This window comes from Emydura macquarii, unplaced genomic scaffold (assembly GCF_026122565.2).
Source record: "Emydura macquarii macquarii isolate MOO-44397 ecotype Brisbane River unplaced genomic scaffold, CSIRO-AGI_Emac_v2 contig_2422, whole genome shotgun sequence".
NCBI classification, from domain to species: domain Eukaryota; kingdom Metazoa; phylum Chordata; order Testudines; family Chelidae; genus Emydura; species Emydura macquarii.
This window is the reverse complement of record NW_027132559.1, coordinates 36,328,917-36,348,828: the sequence shown is the minus strand read 5'-3', so window position 1 is coordinate 36,348,828 and position 19,912 is coordinate 36,328,917. Positions and strand designations below refer to the sequence as shown.

Here is a 19,912-nt window from a genome sequence, read left to right as displayed (position 1 = left end):
ATTAAGTAATACAAACCTGATCCAAAAAATTTTATGTGTAAAAACACTGAAAGAATTTAGCTGTTTGCGGTGAAGTGTGCCAACCCAGACTGAGTCAGTAGGGGTTAATGAGAGCCTGGGGGCTTAGTCAGCCTTGTCCTGCTACCTCTGCAGTATATTTCAAGCCTGGAGGAAGGAATTAAAAGAGCTGAATCAGGCTCAGCTGGGAGCTGATCAGAAGACAGTAGTTTGCTGACTGTCTGTGAGAGAAACAGGGCTGGAGCCAGGAAGCTGAGTTGGGCTACTGGCAGCTTCGGAGCGTCTCTGAAGGAAGATAGGGCTGCACCAGGAGCCCAAGGCAGTTTGAAGGAACGCTGGAGGAAGTAAGTCTGCCCAGTATTTTCTAGGCTGGTGGAGGGGCCTCCAAGGAGTAGCAAAGTGTCTGCTGAGTCAGGGACTGTCCTGCAGCAGAACCAGCGAGGTGACAGAAAGTGCTGAGAAGTCTGGCAGTGTCTTGGTAGAAGTGCTGATACACTGTGAGCCTGGGCAGCAGCTGTGGCAAAGACCCAAGATGTAGCAAGGTAGGAAGGGGTCCAGGGATGCAGTAAGGGGTCTGTGTAGTTGGGTGTTGGCTGCTTATTAAGGGGTCCCTGCACCAGAACCATGGGCTCCCCCTATCTGCCCCTTGAGGAAGGTGGAGCAGAAATCCCCTGACATGGGGTAAGGCCTTTGGAAACCCCTGATAGCAGAGGTAAGGATTAGTGAGTTTGGAGTTGGACTGAAGGCCAAGGTGAGGCCAACAGACTGTTCTTTGTTGGACTATTGGCTCACCCCAGAAAGGGAGGGCATACAAGTAGGCTTGGCAGGATTTGGTTTTAATGGATGACATGTTGGTAAATGCCGATTTCAGCTGACACACTGAAATTGATTGATTTTTTTTTTTTTTAAATCAGTTGGAAGCCATTGGCGTGCCTGCAGGACAGGTGTGGCCAGCCCTGAGGCAGTGTAGGATGTCCTCTGCACCTGTGCTGCCATGGGAAGGAGGGAGCGAGTGCTCATGTTCATGACAGCACACCTGCAGAGGGCTCCCCTCAGGGCCAGTGGGCACCTGATTCCCCGCAGACAGAGCCTGCATAGGGAGGCGGTGGTTGTTCTGGCGGGGCAGAGCAGAGACACCCGACCAGCACTGTGAGGAGGGAGATGGGACCTCTGGCTGCAGGAGAGTCCACCGCCTGCTGAATGGCTCTGTTGTCACGCAGGAACGGTTCAGCGGTGGGGTGGCCTCCTTGTGGCCAAAAGTTTGTCATCTTCCCTATGGTTCTGGCTGGGGTTCTCTGCTCCACCAGGCCAGGATGACGGCAGCCTCCCCCATGCCTTTTGCCCTGAATACCTGCTGTCAGCACTGCCCTTACCTTAACCTCATTGCTACTGCCCCCCCCCCCCCACTGTAAAAACATAAATAGTCCATTTTTATTAAGATTTTTTTCTCCTATTTTTGATTTCTGCCAAGCCTATCTACATGTGACAGCCCCCAGCTGGGGCACAGGAAGCAGGGCCAGAGTAGCTGTCAGCAGGGGTGCAAAAGGAGGAGGCCCTGTAATGTCATGTCCAGCCCCAAGAGGGTGTACCAGCTGGTGAGTCCCATATTTAACTTAATCATTTAAGTGTGTATAAGTAGGGCCCTACCAAATTCATGGTCCATTTTGGTAAATTTTATGGTCCTAGGATTTTAAAGATCTTAAATTTCATGGATTCAGATATTTAAATTGGAAATCCCATGGCGTTGTAACCATGGGAGGCCTAACCCAAAAGAGGGCTATTGTATGGGGGTCGCAATATTGCCACCCTTACTACTGCGCTGCTGCTGGCGGCAGTGCTGCCTTCAGAGCTGGGTGGCTGGAGAGCGGCAGCTGCTGGCCGGGAGACACTCTGAAGGCAGTGCCACTGCCTGCAATAACACAGAAGTAAGGGTGGCAATGCCATATCATGCCACCCTCACTTCTGCATTGCCACTGGTGGCAGCACTGCCTTCAGAGATGGGTTTCCAGCCAGCGGCCACAGAGCTTCCTGCAGCCGGGGGAGGTTCTTGGAGGTGGGTCTGACCCAACCTCATGAGCAGCCTGTGCAGTGGCAGAAGTAGTCCCGTCCCTCCTCAGCCTGGCTGGGACTAGCAGCTGGACCCTGGCACATGATAGGAGCCCCCAGCTGGGGTGCCCCCAGGCCAGGTGCTCCCCAGCTCTGGGCCCACCGTTCAGGGGCTAAAGGAGCCTTGGGCTAGCTGTTTGTGTGAGGGAATGACCATGTTCCCCCCTGACCACAGCACCCTGGGCGGTTGCCCACCTTTAAAGCCAGCCCTATCCCCCCAAAAAGTGACACCCCCCCATACCAGGACACCCTCACTTCTGCGCTGCTGCTGGCAGAGGCTCTGCCTTCAAAGTTGGGCACACGGCCAGGAGCCTCTGCTCTCCAGTTGCCCCATTCTAAAGACAGCACAGAAGTAAGGGTGGCAATACTGTGACAACCCCAACCCCCCATGATTGCCAGATTTCGTGGAGGAGACCTGATTTCAAGGTCCATGACACATTTTTCACAGCCGTGAATTTGGTAGGGCCCTGTGTATAAGACACAAGTATATGTAACTTAGTTCTATTTTCCTGTATGTGGGTAGGTGTTAGGAGGAGGGCTGAGCTGGCAGTTAGTGCTAATTACATTTTGTTGAGCTTAACTCTATTAATAGTAATTTTTCCTAGAAAGGCCATTTTCATAGATATAAGCGGCTAAGTGTATGCATGATGTAACTGTGTTTATTTAAATGGATTATTTTGGCCAGTAATCTTTATATAGTGGAATTGTTCAGGGTTTTTTACTTACATGTGAAATATTTAGATTAGATATTTTGGCTTTATATTTAGTGGAGAATTAATCTATCTATGCTTGCATTCATGGAAAATTATTGCGAGGAATGTTACAGATATTAAAATCTTAGCACTGCTCTGCTGACTCTTCCTATTTCTTGGAACCCTTTAAGGTCTTATTCTGCTCTCACTTGCACTGGAGCAACTCAGGATAACTCCAGTGAAGTTACACTAGTTTAAAACTGGTATTTTTACTGGAGAGATTAAAATTTTATTGGAGAGATTAAAATCAAGCCTGCTGGGTCTGATTTTGATTCTGTGTTGCTCTGTAGCCTGTACTGTCACTTTACACCAGAGTTACTCTGGATGTAAAAAGCTACTGAATCAAAATGGTAGCATTTTACACACACACTTTATACTAGTGTAAATGACTATCCAAGGTGCAACACAACAGGAATCAGGCCTGCAATCATCCTCTCCTATTCAGGTCTCCCCAGCCTCTTTTCATGCTGCCTTTTATGCATGTAATAGCTTCTCTGATCCCTGTATCTTTTCTCTATCTGTGCATGTATGTATTTTATAATATGCTAAGAAAAATATCGATTGGAACTGCATACTAGATTTCAAACCTCAACAATATATATGGACTAATCCTCCACTAGTATAAATTGACACAGTTCCATTGACGCTAATGAAGCTGTGCCATTTTATATCAGCACATCATTTTGGCTCTATTCACATGACTTGGTTAATTCATTTCTCTCCCCCAACTGTTCCTGTGCATTGTCTAACTTAGATTGTGAGCAGCTGGGGCCAGGGATTTAGTCATCTTTTATTTGCCTTTGAGTACCATGCACACCACTGGCACTGCTGATACAATAAATAATAACTTACTACCTTTTGAACAAAGAAGCGGACACATGACTGAGTGGGTTGTCTTGCCTTTGTATACAACCAGGAGAATTTACAAGTATTTCTCACAGGAGGGCTCTCTTATTGTGCCCTAAATTCAATAATGAAATCAAACTGAATAAAGACCACATACAGCAGTTTAAATCAACCTTGACCACTCCCTAGATTGTACCGAAAACATATGCAACATTTCACGAAAAAATAAGAACGGCCATATTGTATCAGACGAATGGTCCATCTAGCCCACTGTCTTCTGATAGTGAAGTGTCAGATGCTTGAACAGAATGAAAAGAAGACTGCAAGTTTTAGAGATCAATCCCCTGTTGTCCAGTCCCAGCTTTTGACAGCTGAAGGCTTAGGGACACTTGGAGCATGGGATTGTGTCCTTGATCATCTTGGCCAATAGCCATTGATGGACCTGTCCTCCATGAACCCAGTTATACTTTCAGCCTTCACAACATCCCCTGGCAATGAGTTCCACGGGTTGACTGTGTCATGTAAAGAAGTACTTCCATTTGTTTGTTTTAAATCTGGTGCCTATTAATTTCATTGGATGACCCTAATTCTTGTGTTACGTGCAAGAGTAAATAACACTTCCATATTCACTTTCAACACAACATTGATAATTTTAGAGATCTGTCATTTCCATCCTTAGTTGTCTTTTTTCTAAGATGAATAGTTCTACTCCTTTTAATCTCTTCTATAAAATCCATTTCATACCGCTAATTTTAATTGCCATTCTCTGTAGCTTTTCCAATTTTAATATATCTTTTTTGAGATGGAGTGAGCAAAACTCATATAGTATTCCAAGTGTGGGTATACCAAGGACTTACATAGTGGCATTATGGCACTTTCTGTTTTTATTATCCATCCCTTTCCTGATGGTTCCTAACATTGTTAAGCTTTTTTGACTGCTGCTGCACATTGAGTGGATGTTTTCAAAGACCTATCCACAATGACTCCAAGATCTCTTTCTTGAATGGCAACAGCTAATTTAGACCCCATCATTTTGTATGTATAGTTGGGATTATGTTTTTCAATGTGCATTACTTTGCATTTATCAACATTGAATTTCATCTGCCATTTGGCTGTGCAGTCACCCAGTTTGGTGATATCCCTTTGTAACTCTTCATAGTCAGCTTTGGACTTAACTATCTTGAGCAATTTTGTATCATCTGCAAATGTTGCCATCTCACTGTTCCTCCCCTTTTCTAGATCATTTATCAATATGTTGAACAGCACAGGTCCCAGAAGAGATCCTTGGGGGACACCACAATTTACCTCTCTCCATTGTTTAAAATGGACCCTTTATTCCTACCCCTTTTCTCCTTTATTTTAACCAGTTACCAATGCATGAGAGGATCTTCCCTCTTATCCCATGACAGCTTAGTTTGATTAATTTTATGAGGGACCTTGTTAAAGACTTTCTGAATGTCCAAGTACGGTATATGGACTGGATCACCATCGTCCATGTGTTTGCTGACAATCTCAAAGAATTCTGATAGATTGATGAGGCATGATTTCCCTTTACAAAAGTAGTGTTGGCTTCCCCCTCTCCCCCCCTCCCCCCCAACATATTGTGTTCATCTATGTGTCTGATGATTCTGTTTGTTTTTTTTTTTTTTATCATTTTAACCAATTTGCCTGATACTCAAGTTAGGCAATCCTAGCAATTACAGGCCAATAAGCCCTGGAGCCTTGTTTAAAAATTGGCATTACATTAACTACCTCCTCCAGTCATCTGGTATAGAGGCTGATTTTAAGTGATAGGTTACATACCACAGTTAGTAGTTCTGCAATTTCATATTGGAGTTCCTTCAAAACTCTTGGGGGGGATACCATCTAGTCCTAGTGACTTATTACTGATTGATTTATCAATTTGTTCCAAAACCACCTCTACAGACATCTCAACCTGGGACAGTTCCTCAGATTTGTCACCTAAAAAGTATGGCTGTCGTGTGGAGATCTCCCCCATATCCTTTAAAGTGAACACAATGCAAATAATTCATTTAGCTTCACCACCAGGGCTTTGTCTTCCATGAGTGCTCCTTTAGTGCCTTGATCGTCCAGTGGCCCCACTGACTGTTTGGCAGACTTCCTGCTTGTGATGTACTTACAAAAACTAACTTTTTTTATCTGTCTTCACTCTTTCTTGGCCTGCCTTATACTTGACTTAGCAGAGTTTCTATTCCTTTCTATTTTCTTCACTAGGATTTGACTTCCTATTGTTAAAGGATACCTTTTTGTCTCTAACTGTCTCTTTATTCTGGTGTTTTAGCAATGGTGGCATTTTTTTTGGTCCTCTGACTGTTTTATTAACTTTATTCTGTGTTCTTTCTTAGGTTCATATACATATATATAATCAAATACTTTGTTCAAGGCCAGAAGGGACCATGAGATCATCTGTCCTGTATAACACAGGAAATAGAATTTTACCCAGTTACCCGTTTTGTTTAAATACTTTCTCTGAATGAAGAGTTGTGGTAACTGGTTAATTCCTTACACAGAGCAAGTTTCTGAAGCATTCTACTAACTAATAATAGTATTCAATTATCTCTCTCTCTGTATATATTTTTTTTTTCTTAATTTAAATATTTTCCAGTTTCCTGGAGAAAATTTTTGTTTTATTCGTTTTGTACACTTAAATTTTTGTATACCCAACATGCGATACTTTGTGCCTGATTTTTTTTTCAGAGGTGCTGAAATTGTGCAACTTGAAGCTACAGCTCCTCAGCACCACTGAAAATCAGACAGTGTCTCAATCCATCCAGAGAAAAAACTAATGCACACAAAATTAGTGCAAACCCTGAAAATGTGGCTGTAGTTCCTTTGGGAGCTGACTGAGCCAGTATCATACTGACATAAGGTCCCTAGTAACCTCACTTTTACTAGCACCTCAGACTCCCCAGAGAAGTTTGACCAAGTTGCTTCAATTCATAAATACCTCTTGTCTGGTCCTGCTCCTCTCACAGTAGACAGCGTAACATTATAGTGCACACAAAATGAGTTCAAATCCTGCACAGGCTTCTAAAAAGCCATTAAAAATTAACCATGCTCAATTTGCTGTGGCATTCCTTATTGCCTTTTGTAAAACACATTGCGGTAAATTTATTTTTAGCTGGTAGATATGGTGAAAAACATAGTGTATTTGTCGAAAGCATGAAATTATCTGTATTTCAGCAGTTGTATCATAGCGGCACTGTAATCAGTTTGACAATGGCAAGTATTTTTGGCAAGGAGTCCATACTGGTTGCCACTCTTTCAAATAAACCAAAGAAAAATGGAAAAAGCTGATTCTCAAGTATGATCTGAAACAACTATATATATCCATGTCTTTTTAATTTCACATAAAGCAAAATTTCATTTCCTTTGGCATGTCTGAAACAAGCAGTGCAGATGTCAGGACTAGTTAGCAGTCAGTTACAGGTCCTGTTTTCATGCTTTGGTATAATAACTGTTCATGAATCATAATGCAATCTTACAATGAGAAGTCTCACAATACAAGAGAAACTCTGGCCATATCTGGATGTCTTATGCAAATGCAAGAATGAAACAGAGGAAAAAAGAAACAGGAGCAGAGGGCTGTGTCTGGATTTCTGATTAATTTAAAAGGGAATGTAATAGGAGCTATGCAAAACCTGACCTAATATGTTCCCAATGGCAAATACCTAAATATGTTTGCTAGGATGGTAATCAGCTTGTTGGTTGAATCTAGCATCACGGCAAGACTTTAGCCTCACTGTGCTCAGGAAAAATCAGCAACTGACAGTGAAGTACAGTGTTTATTGTCTAGAGAAAAGCAGTGTTGCCACCCATTCAGAAATTGTGACTCTGGGCAAAAAAAAATTTAAAAATGCATTTTGAGAAGTTTTCCTTCTGATTTCTTTGAATCTATAAGGGAAGCCTCTGCCTCCAGTTTGAGTGTGGTCATTCCAATATGAAAATCCAATCTTAAATGTACATGCAGACATCTCCCTAGTGCTAGCAGGAGAACTCAACTTACTCACTCCTGAACCCAGAGTAGAGAAGACTTCATTCTTTCCTTCTTCCATCATCCTCCTTCCCCATATTTTCAGCCTCTCTATGCCCAGTCTACTGCTCCCTTCGTATTTTTCCTTAATCTCTCCCTCATCTTTCTATTTTTCCCAGGTTTCCCTCTCTGCTTCCCCCACCTTTCCTTTTCTCTTCCCAGTCCCCATCAACACTTCAACCACATACACATTCCCATTTCCCTAATGTCTTCTCTGTGCTATATATGGAGAACAGGGGGCTGCCATCTTCACTGAGGGTACCCTTGCTTCTGAAAACAATGAGAGACAATGGCCATCTTTATATCCAGAACCTTTACTTCCACTTGAAAAGGCTGAAAAGCTACAATTATCTTAAGGGCAGGGGAGTAGCCTGGCTTTGGTCACATTAAAAGTAATTATAGAGGGCGGTGATTGTGAATAAGGACAGGCGTATATGAGAGAGAAACAGGCGATCATGAGCCACTTTTTTAAAAAACATCTTCACAAGGGTCACAGTGATAGCAAGAGAATTGACAATTCAGCAGAAGTATATATAAGCATGTGTGAGAGAATATAGCAGTTCCTTATTTGCAGCATCAATACATGGAAACTGCTCAGAAGCGGATTTTCTTGTATTATGTCATGTAGCAAGCTCTGGATGAACTTAGAACAACAAAAAAATCCCTTGAAAAATGCATCCACTTAATTGTGGTGGGAGTGGTACTGTTCAACGTTAGCTGATTTGAAAAACTGGACTCTAGAGAATGGAGAAATTTGTTGCACTGTAGTTGTCTAAGATATTACTCAACCATGACGGGACGTGTGAAGTAATCAGAGATTGAGCAGTCATGGGAGAGGAATGATATCAATAATTGCCTAACGACTTATTTCAAATAGTTATAAAATAAGAGACTCCAGAAAACTAATTCCAGAAGGAACAGATACTGTAACTGCTAATGGCTATATAACATGGTAAAACTAGCAGAAGAAATGTTTAACAAGTTCAGTTACAATACACCTTGTCAGAGACTCAGGTTGAAAGGTTTTATCTTCTGGCAGTGTCCTCTTCACAATGTGATTACATGGCCTTGTAAATTACCACATAATTGTAGATTGTTTAAGGTGCTGTGTTATTGTGCTTCAGAATCTAAGGTTTCATTTTTAAAAGATAAAGTCTGTAGACAAAAGGTGAACCAAGTGTAAACTGATGTAGTAAATCAGCAGACAGCTTGACAAAAGGCAAGGGAGAAGGATATAGGGTCATCTTCCTTTTCTACTGATGGAATCATCTGCCTTATGGCTAGACTGCTGCACCTAATAGAGGAAAGAAGCTGAGACAGGAAGGCAGAGGAGAGGAGGCTGCAGCATCAAAATGAAGTGACCAACTTGAGAGGCATGGACTAGGATTTTAGCAATTGACATCTCAAGGAATGGAAGGATTTTTAGTGCTATTATGAAGGATGAAGTAACAGGACTCAGACACCTACTTTCTGAATGTAGGTGTCTGAATAATGGGGAGCTATTAATGATGGAGGGAGGAATAGGAGAGGGTTCTGAAGGAAAGATCAGAAGTTCAGATTTCAACATTGTTGAGTTTGAGATGGGAGTGGGCCATTCAGGAAGAGCTGTCATAGGAACACTCAGAGATGGAAGGCGGAACAGAGGAAAGGAGAGGAAGGGCAGAGAGGTAGATATGGGAATGATTTGCATAAAGTGGTAGCTGAAATTGTGGGATCTGATGACGTGTCCCAGAACAGAGAAAAAGAGAACACAGAAGAATGCAGAAAGGTGAGCCGTGAAAGATGACCTGGTTAAAAATTTTCACGTTTTGAAATTTCAAAGACAATTTATTGGTGAAACTTCTTAGAAATTTCCCATGAACAATTTTTGCTAGCTTTTGTCCAGCTTATAATCCTTAAACTATTTTCAGAAATGCAAAATTTTACAAAGCTTTTTCATTAAACGTGTGATTTTTTTTCCTGCCTTTTTTGTTTTTCTGATCAGCTCTAATGATGAGGGAGTCATTAGTAGGAGAAACAGGAAAACGGAGTTGCAGATGTTCAGGAAGAATTAGATGGTGCAATCAATAGGGCTGGTAGCAGTTGACAGATCAAGCAGAATAGAAACCCTTAGACATAGTCAAGAGGACGTCACTAGTGACTTTAGGGAAGAAAGTTTCAGTAGAACAAAGAGGAAAGAACCCAGAGAGGATTGAAAAGACTTGGAGGACAGCAAGCAAAGTAGCAGTCATTGGGGTGAACTATAAAAGGGGGGTGAGATGATAAATGGTAGATTGCTGGGATGGTTCAAAGTAGTGTTTCTTTAAGGTAGGGATACAAGAGCTTGCTTGTATTCTGAGGGGGCAAGTCCTTTGTTTTGCAATCAAGTTATGGTTCATACTAAAATTTAGTTTTGAAAACCGACCAAGCTATTGGTTCCCAGTTGCCATCACTTATCAGGGTACAAGGTGAATTTGGTATCTTGTAGTCTTCCTTTGTAGCACTTTTAATCATGTAAAAAGTGCAAAAGCCTCATGGCAGCTCAGCCAACCACATGGGCCCACCATGGGTGATATCCAGCAGAGTTTGAATCTAATATTGTCTCTATGACATGTCATACCATTGCTCCTAGTCATCCCTCCCCACACTACTGCAATGGTCTCTGCTGTAAGGTTTTTAATATTGGATGTGATGTAAACAAGTAATGTGAAAGGAAAAAGAAATGCTGTTGGGCAACAGAGTGCAGTTTTTATGGTTATTTTCCTTGATGTTTCTGTAGTTTGCAATGGTCCATAATATTGATATGCACTATAAAAATAGGGTAAGACTCAAGATAAGACACCAGGTGACGCCACTATTTTGTTTTTCTTAAATCCCCAGCTCCTGGAGTCACATGACTAGATAAGACTCTCAGCTGTCATTTTAAAAAAAAAGTTTCTGCCCTCATGGTTACAGAAAAAAAACTTGAAAGCATGAACCCTAAAGGATCAAAAGCAAGAAGTGCAAACCACTTCCCCACCCTGAAATTTATAATTGAAAAAACCTATTGTTTTAGGGGCCTGATTTATGATTTTTGAATGTTTAGGTTGACAATGTGAAATTTTCAAGTATACAAAGACAGACTTTAAAAGTAGGACATGCTGAGTGTCTCATCTACAGCATAAAAGTACTCCAATTGGATGACTTGATTACAGTAAGAACTAGACTGGGAGTCAGCTGATTCTAAAATGACTCAAATGCAACACTGATACATGGAAATGATATTACCTGAAAAGGCCCATATAGGTGGAGGTGGGCAAAAATAAATAGGAATGAATAAGAATTAATTTAATTTATTAAAATAAAATTTTTGAATGCCACTACCTGAAAACTATGTTGAAACCATTTATGTTCAAAATAGGAATGTTTGTGATAGACCTAAACTAAAAGTGTTCATTTTAGACATCAAAGCATGTTTTGAATTTGCATCCACAAAACTCTTCAACAGAGAAGTAAATTTCATTCTTTTTCCAACTGTAGCAGTAGGCTGTTCTGGCATTTTTTTGGATAAGGCAGTTTTCACCTTTGTTTCACTGAAGAGGAAATCTCTCTAGGGCTCAGCCTGAATAACTAGAATGGACTCTGGGATACTCCATGTGGGGAGTATAAAGTCCTGCCAAGGTGGAAAGGGAGAGGAACTATTCCACAGCCACCTCTTCACACTAAGGTCCTAGCACCCCTTCTGAAGCGTGGACATGACAGAGATTCCACATAGTTGCAGAGAATTTTGCTTCACCTCCAGAACCCCCTGCAAGAGAGTGCCCAAGGAGTGCACACCTTTGTGAGGCTCCCCTAAAACCTTCCTCCTACCCCTTTTTGAGAAGTAGAAACACCCCTGTTCTACTGTATGTGAAACTCCACTATTGTGTAAGTGGGGGAAAGATTTTCTCTTGAATAAACTACAGCAGTGATTTTCAAACTGTTTTCCATGGACCTGTGGGGGTCTGCAGACTGCCTAAGATTTCCAAAAGAGTCTGCACCTCCATTTGAAATTTTGTAGAGGGTCTACAAATGAAAAAAAAAAGTTGAAAACCACTGAACTACAGAATGTGAGGGGCGTGGATGGGGGGTGGGTAGTGGTACCTCTCTAAAGATACCGCCTTCTCAGTAACTCAGCTTTTTTTTTTTTTTTTTTTTTAACTTATGTTTCTAGCTGTTATAGTTGCAAAGGAAAGCTTGAAAACATGAACTTGCTAACTGATGCAGCAATGATTACCTGAGCTGGAAGATAGGTAAAAACAATAGATGTGAGGGGTATGAACTGCCCCATTCCAGTATTAACTCTGAGGCCAATCATACCTAAATGTCAATGTTGTTGGCTATTTCTCCGCTCATCACAGCATGTAAGAAAGGAGAGGAATAATCGTATGATGAAGAGCTACACAGTCAATTGAGTGACTGCTCAGTTTGATGCCAGAGATGACTAGATTTATAATAATACCATTGCATTTTTTGACTCAGTCAAGAAGAAACTCCATTTGCCTACCACAGTCTGTGCATGTAAAAAAATTAGGAAGCTAGTTAAACAGAAATTAAAAGGTACAGTCATAAAAGTGAAATGCCTGCAAGCTGCATGGAAACTTTTCTAAAAACACCACAGTAGAGACTCAAATTAAATGTATATCACAAACTAAAAACCATGGTAAGAGGACCAAAAGAGTGCCACCATGGCTAAACAACAAAATAAAAGAAGCAGTTGGAGGCAACAAGGCATCCTTTAAAAATTGGAAGTTAAATTCTACTGAGGAAAATAGAAAGGAGAATAAATTCTGGAAGTCAAGTGTAAAAGTATAATTAAGCAGGCAAAAAAACAATTTGAAGAATAGCTTGCCAAAGACTCAAAAAGTAACAGCAAAAAAAATTGTAAGTACATCCGAAGCAGAAGCCAAACAATCACTGGGGCTGCTGGATGATCGAGGTGCTAAAGGAGCACTCAAGGAAGGCAAGGCCATTGCAGAGAAGCTAAATGAATTCTTTGCATCAGTCTTCACTGCAGCAGATGAAGGAGATCCCCACACCTGAGCCATTCTTTTTAGGTGACAAATCTGATGAACTGTTCCAGACTGAGATGTCAATAGAGGAGGTTTGGGAACAAATGTATAAATTAAACCATAATAAATCACCAGGCCCAGATGCTATTCCCCCCAAGAGTTCTGAAGGAACTCAAATATGAAATTGCAGAACTAACAACTCTGGTATGTAACCTATCACTTAAATCAGCTTCTGTACCAGATGACTGGAGGGTAACTAATGTGACACCAATTTTTAAAAGGTTCCTGAGGTGATCCTGGCATTTACAGGCTGGTAAGCCTAACATCGGTACCAGGCAAATTAGATGAGAATATAGTAAAGAACAGTAGTAAAGAACTATAGTAAAGTACAGACCAGAGATGAACACAATATGTTGAGGAAGAGTCAAAATGACTTTAAAGGGAAAATCATGCCGCACCAATCCATTAGAATTCTTTTGCGGGGTCAACGAATGTGAACCAGGGTGATTCAGTGGATATGGTGTACTTGGACTTTCATAAAGCTTTTAACAAGGTCTCTCACCAAACGCTCAGAAGCAAAGTAAGTAGTCGTGAGGTAAGAGAGGAGGTCTTTTCATGGATCCATAACTGGTTAAAAGACAAGAAACAGCATAGTGTAGCAAGGCGCTGTGGTCTTCCTTGCAGCCTGGGCCCGAGAAAGGGTCGCGACACCCCTGCTGGGCAGAACAGGACCCTACAGGCCAAATTGCCCGGCAAGAGAGAGGGGGAGCCAAGGCAGGAAAGAGAACTATAAAAGACCAGCCTAGCAGCTCAGTAGGGGGGGAAACTGCCGCCAGAGGCAGATGTGTCTTCCCAGAGGCTGCGGCCTAGGCCTGATCCAGACCCAGCAGCTGTTTGGAACAACCGCCCCACCAAGCGGAGCATGCAAAACCTGCCCGGATTGCCAGGCCCTAGCGACTGGACAGGGCCGCCGAGCCCTAGCAATTAGACAGGGCCGCCAAGCCCTAGTAGCTGGAACAAGCCACCTGAAATTCCTGGGTGGGAAATACCCCCTGAGATCGGCACTGACCTGGAGGAGCTGCCTGACACCGGGGAACCATGGGCACTGACTGAACCCTGTGGACTGGAGGAACCCCTGGGACTCTGTGTGACCTGGAGGAGCTGCCCTCCACTGATGACGCAGAGGGGTTCCCAGACCTGCCGCCGGTTGACGGTGAGGGACTTGTAGGACTGCCGCTTGCTTTCTACCCCAGTGACCCGGAGGGAGACTACATCCTGCAGGTACCCGGGGACAGTGTGCGAGGAAATGGCCCAGGGACAGCCAACTAGCAAGTGACTGAGTGAGGGGCTAAACACCATCAGCGTGTTGCAGCTGGAGCCCCGCTGACTCAGTGACAAACTGCCTTGCCACTGATAGGGCCCTGGGCTGGGACGCAGTGGAGTTAAGTGGGCCTGCGTCCTCCCTTCCCCCGCTTCCCTAACCACCCCGAGAGGGCTTGACATCCTCTGCGTATGGCTGGCAGAGGATACTGAGCTCTACTGGCCCCCCGCCTGCCTGCAAGGCTGGGGGCTCCAGACTATTTTACTAGCCCTGACTGTGGGAAGGCCGGAGGCTATAAGCTGCTTTGCCTGCCCCGCCCTGCCTGAGGGCCGGGGGCACCAGACAGCTTGCTAGCCCGCCCCGCTGGGGGCTGGGGCTAAAAACTTGTAAATGGGCACTGTTTATTCCCCTAAAGGAAGGTGCTGTGGCCTTCCTCGGAGCCTGGGCCTGAGGAAGGGTTGAGAAGCCCCGGCTGGACTGTGCCACCGGCTTACACATAGGAATAAATGGCCAACGTTCACATTGGAGAGACGTAAATATTGGTGTCCCCCAAGGTTCTGTAGTGGGACAGATGCTGTTCAACATACTCAGAAATGATCAGGAAAATGGGGTAAACAGTGAGGTGGCAAAATTTGCAGATGATACCCGATTACTCAAGATAATTTAAGTCCAAAACTGACTGTGAAGTGTTACATAAGGAACTCACCAAACTGGGTGACTGACCAACAAAATGGCAGATGAATTTCAGTATTGATAAATGCAAAGTAATACACACTGGAAAACATAATCCCAACTATACATACAAAATGATGGTCTAAATTAGCTATTACCACTCAATGATCTTGGAGTCATTGTGGCTAGTTCTCTGAAAGCATCCACTCAGTGTGCACTGCCAGTCCAAAAAGCTAACAATGTTAGGAAAGAGATAGATAATAAGACAGAAAATATAATAATGCCAATATATAAACTCATGAACCTTGAATACTGCATGCAGTTCTGGTCATCCCATCTCAAAAAGGATATATTGAAATTGGAAAAGATGTGAAAAAGGGCAACAAAGATGATTAAGGGAATGGAACAGTTTCAATATGAGGACAGAGTAAAAAGATGGGGACTTTTCATCTTGGAAAAGAGACAATTAAGAGGAGATATGATAAAAGTCTAGAAAACTATCTATGATGTGGAAAGAGTGAATAAGAAAGTGTTGTTTACTCCTTTACATAACATAAGAAACAGGGATTACCCAACAAAATTAATAGGCAGCAGCTTTAAACACCAAAGGGAATAATACTTCACACGATGCACGGTCAACCTGTGGAACTCATTGCTAGGAGATATTTTCAAGGCCAAAACTATAATGGGGTTCAAAAAAGAATTGGATAAGTTCAGGGAGGATAGGTTCATCAATGACTATTAGTCAAAATGGTCAGGGATGCAACCCCATGGTCTGGGTGGCCCTAGCTTCTGACTGCCAGAAGCTGGGAGTGGATGACAAGGGATAGATCACTCGATTATTGCCTGTTCTGTTCATTCCCTCTGAAGCACCTGGCAGTGGCCAATGAAGATCGAATACTGGGCTAGATGGACCATTGGCCATACTGTCAGGCCATTCTTAGGTTCTAACCCTAGTGAGGGGTACCTGAGGGCAGGAGAACCTAGACAGCATGTTCTTTGAAAATCTACTCAGAATTGCATTTCATTTCAGTGGGCTCACTGAAGATGTGGGCAGATCTTATTTTGTAGGTGGAGCTTAAAAGAATATCAACACAGACTTTTCCAGTTTGGTCTCCTGATGATGATATAAAGAAATACAATAAACCAAACAGTTTAAAAACAATAGCCAGAAAACAGACATTTACAGATTCCCTTTGTTTTTAATTATTTCATGAAGTTATGGTAAATGATGACAGCATTTCTGGGAAGATGCATTGCATATTTGCAGGGCTTTTCTTGGTAGATGAACAGGATTGTGTTTCTTGGGCTAAAAGCAAATGAAAAGCCATGATTTTCCCATCCCTTCATCAACACATTTGAATCTCCTTACTGCCATATCATCAATGCAAAATATTTTTTTCTTAACTCCAGTTAACTAACTTGAAGTAAAATTCTAGTGCAGACAAGGGAGGAGCTTCGTTTTTAATAGGATATACTAACTCATGTGAAAACTACACACCACATTGTTTTCATGCAGATTTTATCTCAAGCTAACTCAAGTTTGTTGATTCAAATTAAGAATATCTCTTGTCAGAGTGAAAACTGAGCTTTATAGTTAAGTTAGAGAGAGCACTGAAGGTTGCTATTTATACAGGGCAAACTTGATGGGAAAATCTAATTTTGTACAGACCTATTCACTTTATTAAAATTACTGTTATGTGAAAATGTCCTATTCAAAGAATTTTTTGTTTGTTTGAAAAAAAAAAAAGTACAGCAAGTCAGACTTTCATAAAGTTTTATGTCTGTAGGTTTTAGTAGGAAGTACCAGAAGTACCCTTGTTTGAACTATATAACTTATTCGTAACAGATTAGCAAATGAAATACAGCCAGAAGTTAGGTCTTGAAAGAGCTGTTTTATTTACAATTAATGAAGCAGAACAGTCTCCAACATAAGTTTGTTTTTTTTTGTTTTCACTGAAATATAATCTAAAGAAGAGCCCATATGATGGAACTTCCTATGCTTTTTATAGTATAAGTGCTGGACCATAACCAACGCAACATCATATGCTTTTCCAGGCTTATCTGTTATGTGGCTCCAAACATCTGATGGCAATAGTGCTAGTTGAAGATAATTAGCTGTCAATTCTCACTGTTTCTGTCTCATTAGGTTTCTCTCTACATGTTTTTATTTCTACAAGGACCAAAAAGAAAGCATGACTTTTGCCCAGTATTTTAAGTTGTGCTTGTGGGATTTTGCCTTATTCTTATTTATTAATAAAGGTGGCTACAAAAGTGTTCTTGATGTAATGCAGAAATAGGAAATTTGATTTCTTAGTTGTTACAGATAGCCAAACGTGCTAGACCAGAAGTGAAGTAGCACAGCTATATCATGACTTTTTTATTCATTGCTTAGATTTATAGCTGTAAATCACTGAAAATGGTGGTAGTTTCTTGGATGCATGAATTTAGCACCCTCTTTGATTACATTAAAATACTCTGTTATGGAAAGGATCTTTTACACAGCATTATTGGTGTTCTGAGAGCATTAAAGTGTCAGAATAATGCTATTGTGTATAGAAATATATAAAATCAATAATCTAACCATTGGACGTAGTTAGGAAAATATATTTTATTTTGCTCTAGCTTTCCTCACTGACAAAAGTATCTGCTGTATTAGTTTACCTCCATTGTCATCAGCTGAAAATTACTCCTGATTCTCATAGATGTAAAGGAGGGGAGAATCAAGCCCTCAAAATATATTATAAAGTAGTACTGTGTCACTGTCTCTTGACCATTATCTCTTCTCAAGAGCAAAACCCTTGAATGCAGGGGAACAGATAGTAAAACACTGTGTACCAAGTTTAGCATGATCTTTAGCATAATTCCATTGACTCTTGAAGATTCCTACTCAAGCTTTGTGCTCTATCTTAACTAGAAGTTGATGCAGGGATTACTGAGTGAAATTTGTTTTGTGTTACACCTGAGGTTAGAGTAGATTATCCTAACAATCTCTTTTTGCCTCAATCTATGAACTGGATTGTCTCCATGTATCTACTGCTACAGGGTTCCTTTTTTTTTTTTTAAACAGATCTATATTCCAGACTTTCAGGAGGGTGTGTATATGGGTTGGTGGGGAGAAGACTAGAGTCCTAATGCTGCTTAAATACTTAATATGCAACCTGTTTGTTTTTGTTAATCAAGTTTTCTTTATTACTAGGCTACACACGGATTGCACTGCAGAGAGCTGAATAATTTCAAGCAATTAACTTTTACCAATTTAGCACCAAACTCAAAATTGATTTTAATTAATTGAAGAAAAGACTCTTGAAGGGAAATTAGAAGTAATTGCATTGGAAAACTACTGTGAAAAGTTTCTGGAAGATAAGGTCTTCAGAAACATTCCAAAGAAGAACAGTCCCCAGTCTGTCTTACAAGGACAAGTAGTAACTGAACTGAAAAATTAAATACTGCTTTCTAAAAGTTATAATGTAATATATTGCATTTTATAGCACCTTTTTGTCTAAGCATAGTGTAAACAAGAAATTGAGCCTTACCACACCTCTGTGGGGTATTACAGATGTATAATCTTGCATATAGGTAAAACTGAACCAACTACTGTTAAAAGACTATCTCATGAGGCTGATGGTCCTCACTCAGGGGTTGGTTGGTCAGGTAGTGTGCTGTAGTGATCACAGGGCTATGACCCATGATCAGCTGGGGGATTGTTGGTAGGGGAGCCTGAGTTGTCCTCCCACCCCAACCAGGCTCTGACCCAGGGCCTTTTGAGGGCTATCAGTGCTCTGACAGTCAAGGCTGCTCTCTCTGGACTATTTCCTATTTCCCCATCCCCCTGCAATTGTCCCAAAGTCACTATTCAGGTAAAGGTAGTGTGAAGGGTGCCTGCTCACCACAAGGCACCTTCTAGTGGCAGCATTGTAGCCCTTTTCCTCAGACATCAACTCCTTCTCCCTGCATGGTATGCCCCCTGCTGGGCCAACTCAGTCCAAGGGCTTTCCCCTGCTGGGGTAGTCCAAACCAAAAAATAAAGGGGATTACCACTCTCTAGATGATATAAGAGGCAGATGCTTCCCTCTCCCGCTACCTCTGTGGCAAGTCCACCCTTCTTGCAGGGAGGAACCTTTGGGCAGTTGTCTGAGGGAGTGCTTTCTGCCCTTCCTCTACAGGAGTTGCAGGTCTGCTCTATTTCCTGGTCTGCCACCAAATGTAGGGTGACTATATTTTCCCAAAGGGAAAACAGGACACTGTGTGGTGCTGGCCTGAGCTACCCAGCTTTGCTGCCTGCCTGCACAGGGCTGGGCCAGCCCAAGCTGCCCAGCCTTGCACGTTTCTCCATGCTCCACTAGAGGTCGCACCCCACTTTTTTTGCAAAACTGGGCTTTTGTCTTGTTTTGCTTCTAACAACTGAACATCAGTTGGCAAAAGCAAATGGGACAAATGCCCAGTTTTGTGCAAAAAAAAAAAAAAAAAAAAAAAAAAAAAGTTGGAATGACCAGGACACAGTTTAATGAGGGGACTGTCCTGCCCAAAGCGGGATGTATGGTCACCATAACCAAATGAGCGGTTCCCCTGCCTTTTAACTCTTCCAGTTAGAGCATCTGCTATAGGTGTGGCAGGGTGTGGCCCTGAGTAGTTCCATAAACCTTTGTTGCCCAGTTTGGGATCTATACACCCCATCACAGAGACCTATATGTGGATGTGGTAGAAGCTCTCCTTCCCTAGCCAGGCTGTGCAAAGACCTCTTCTTGTAGTAGTCTGTCAACAGCAGGGAAGCAGGGCGCCAAAAAGGAGGTAGGTACAAGGAGATGTTAAGGTCAAGGTCTTTTACCCTCTCCACAGTGGCTCAGGGAGAAGGGCTGACACATAAGGGAAGCTCTTAACAATGGAGCAGATTGTGCACCCACTATCTGGAAGAAGCCTCAGGAGCGACTATGCCTGCCTGAGTTATAATTGCCTCAATGCTCCTCTTGCAGCTTCCTACACACGACAGTGATGAAATGCCACCAGCTAGCCCTTAAGTGACTTATCTGGGTCATAAAGCGAGTTTGTGGCAGAAGTGGGTACAGAATCAAGGCCTCCTGTCTCCAAGGCCTGTGCTTTAACCATTAGACGCTTCCTTTCATTAACAGTTGTA

At 42.2% G+C, this 19,912-nt stretch overlaps 1 long non-coding RNA gene across 2 annotated transcripts; it reads left to right on the top strand.

Annotated features, from left to right (window-relative positions):
- The first annotated feature begins 199 nt into the window (after nucleotides 1-199).
- LOC137162149 (uncharacterized) lies at nucleotides 200-18,247 on the top strand. 2 transcript variants are annotated; one of them, XR_010922301.1, is made up of 3 exons: nucleotides 200-362; nucleotides 1,490-1,613; nucleotides 17,978-18,247. It is a non-coding gene; the product is annotated as an uncharacterized lncRNA (long non-coding RNA). The 2 variants fall into 2 exon arrangements; XR_010922302.1 differs by lacking the exon at nucleotides 200-362 and adding an exon at nucleotides 411-560.
- Nucleotides 18,248-19,912: the final 1,665 nt, after the last annotated feature.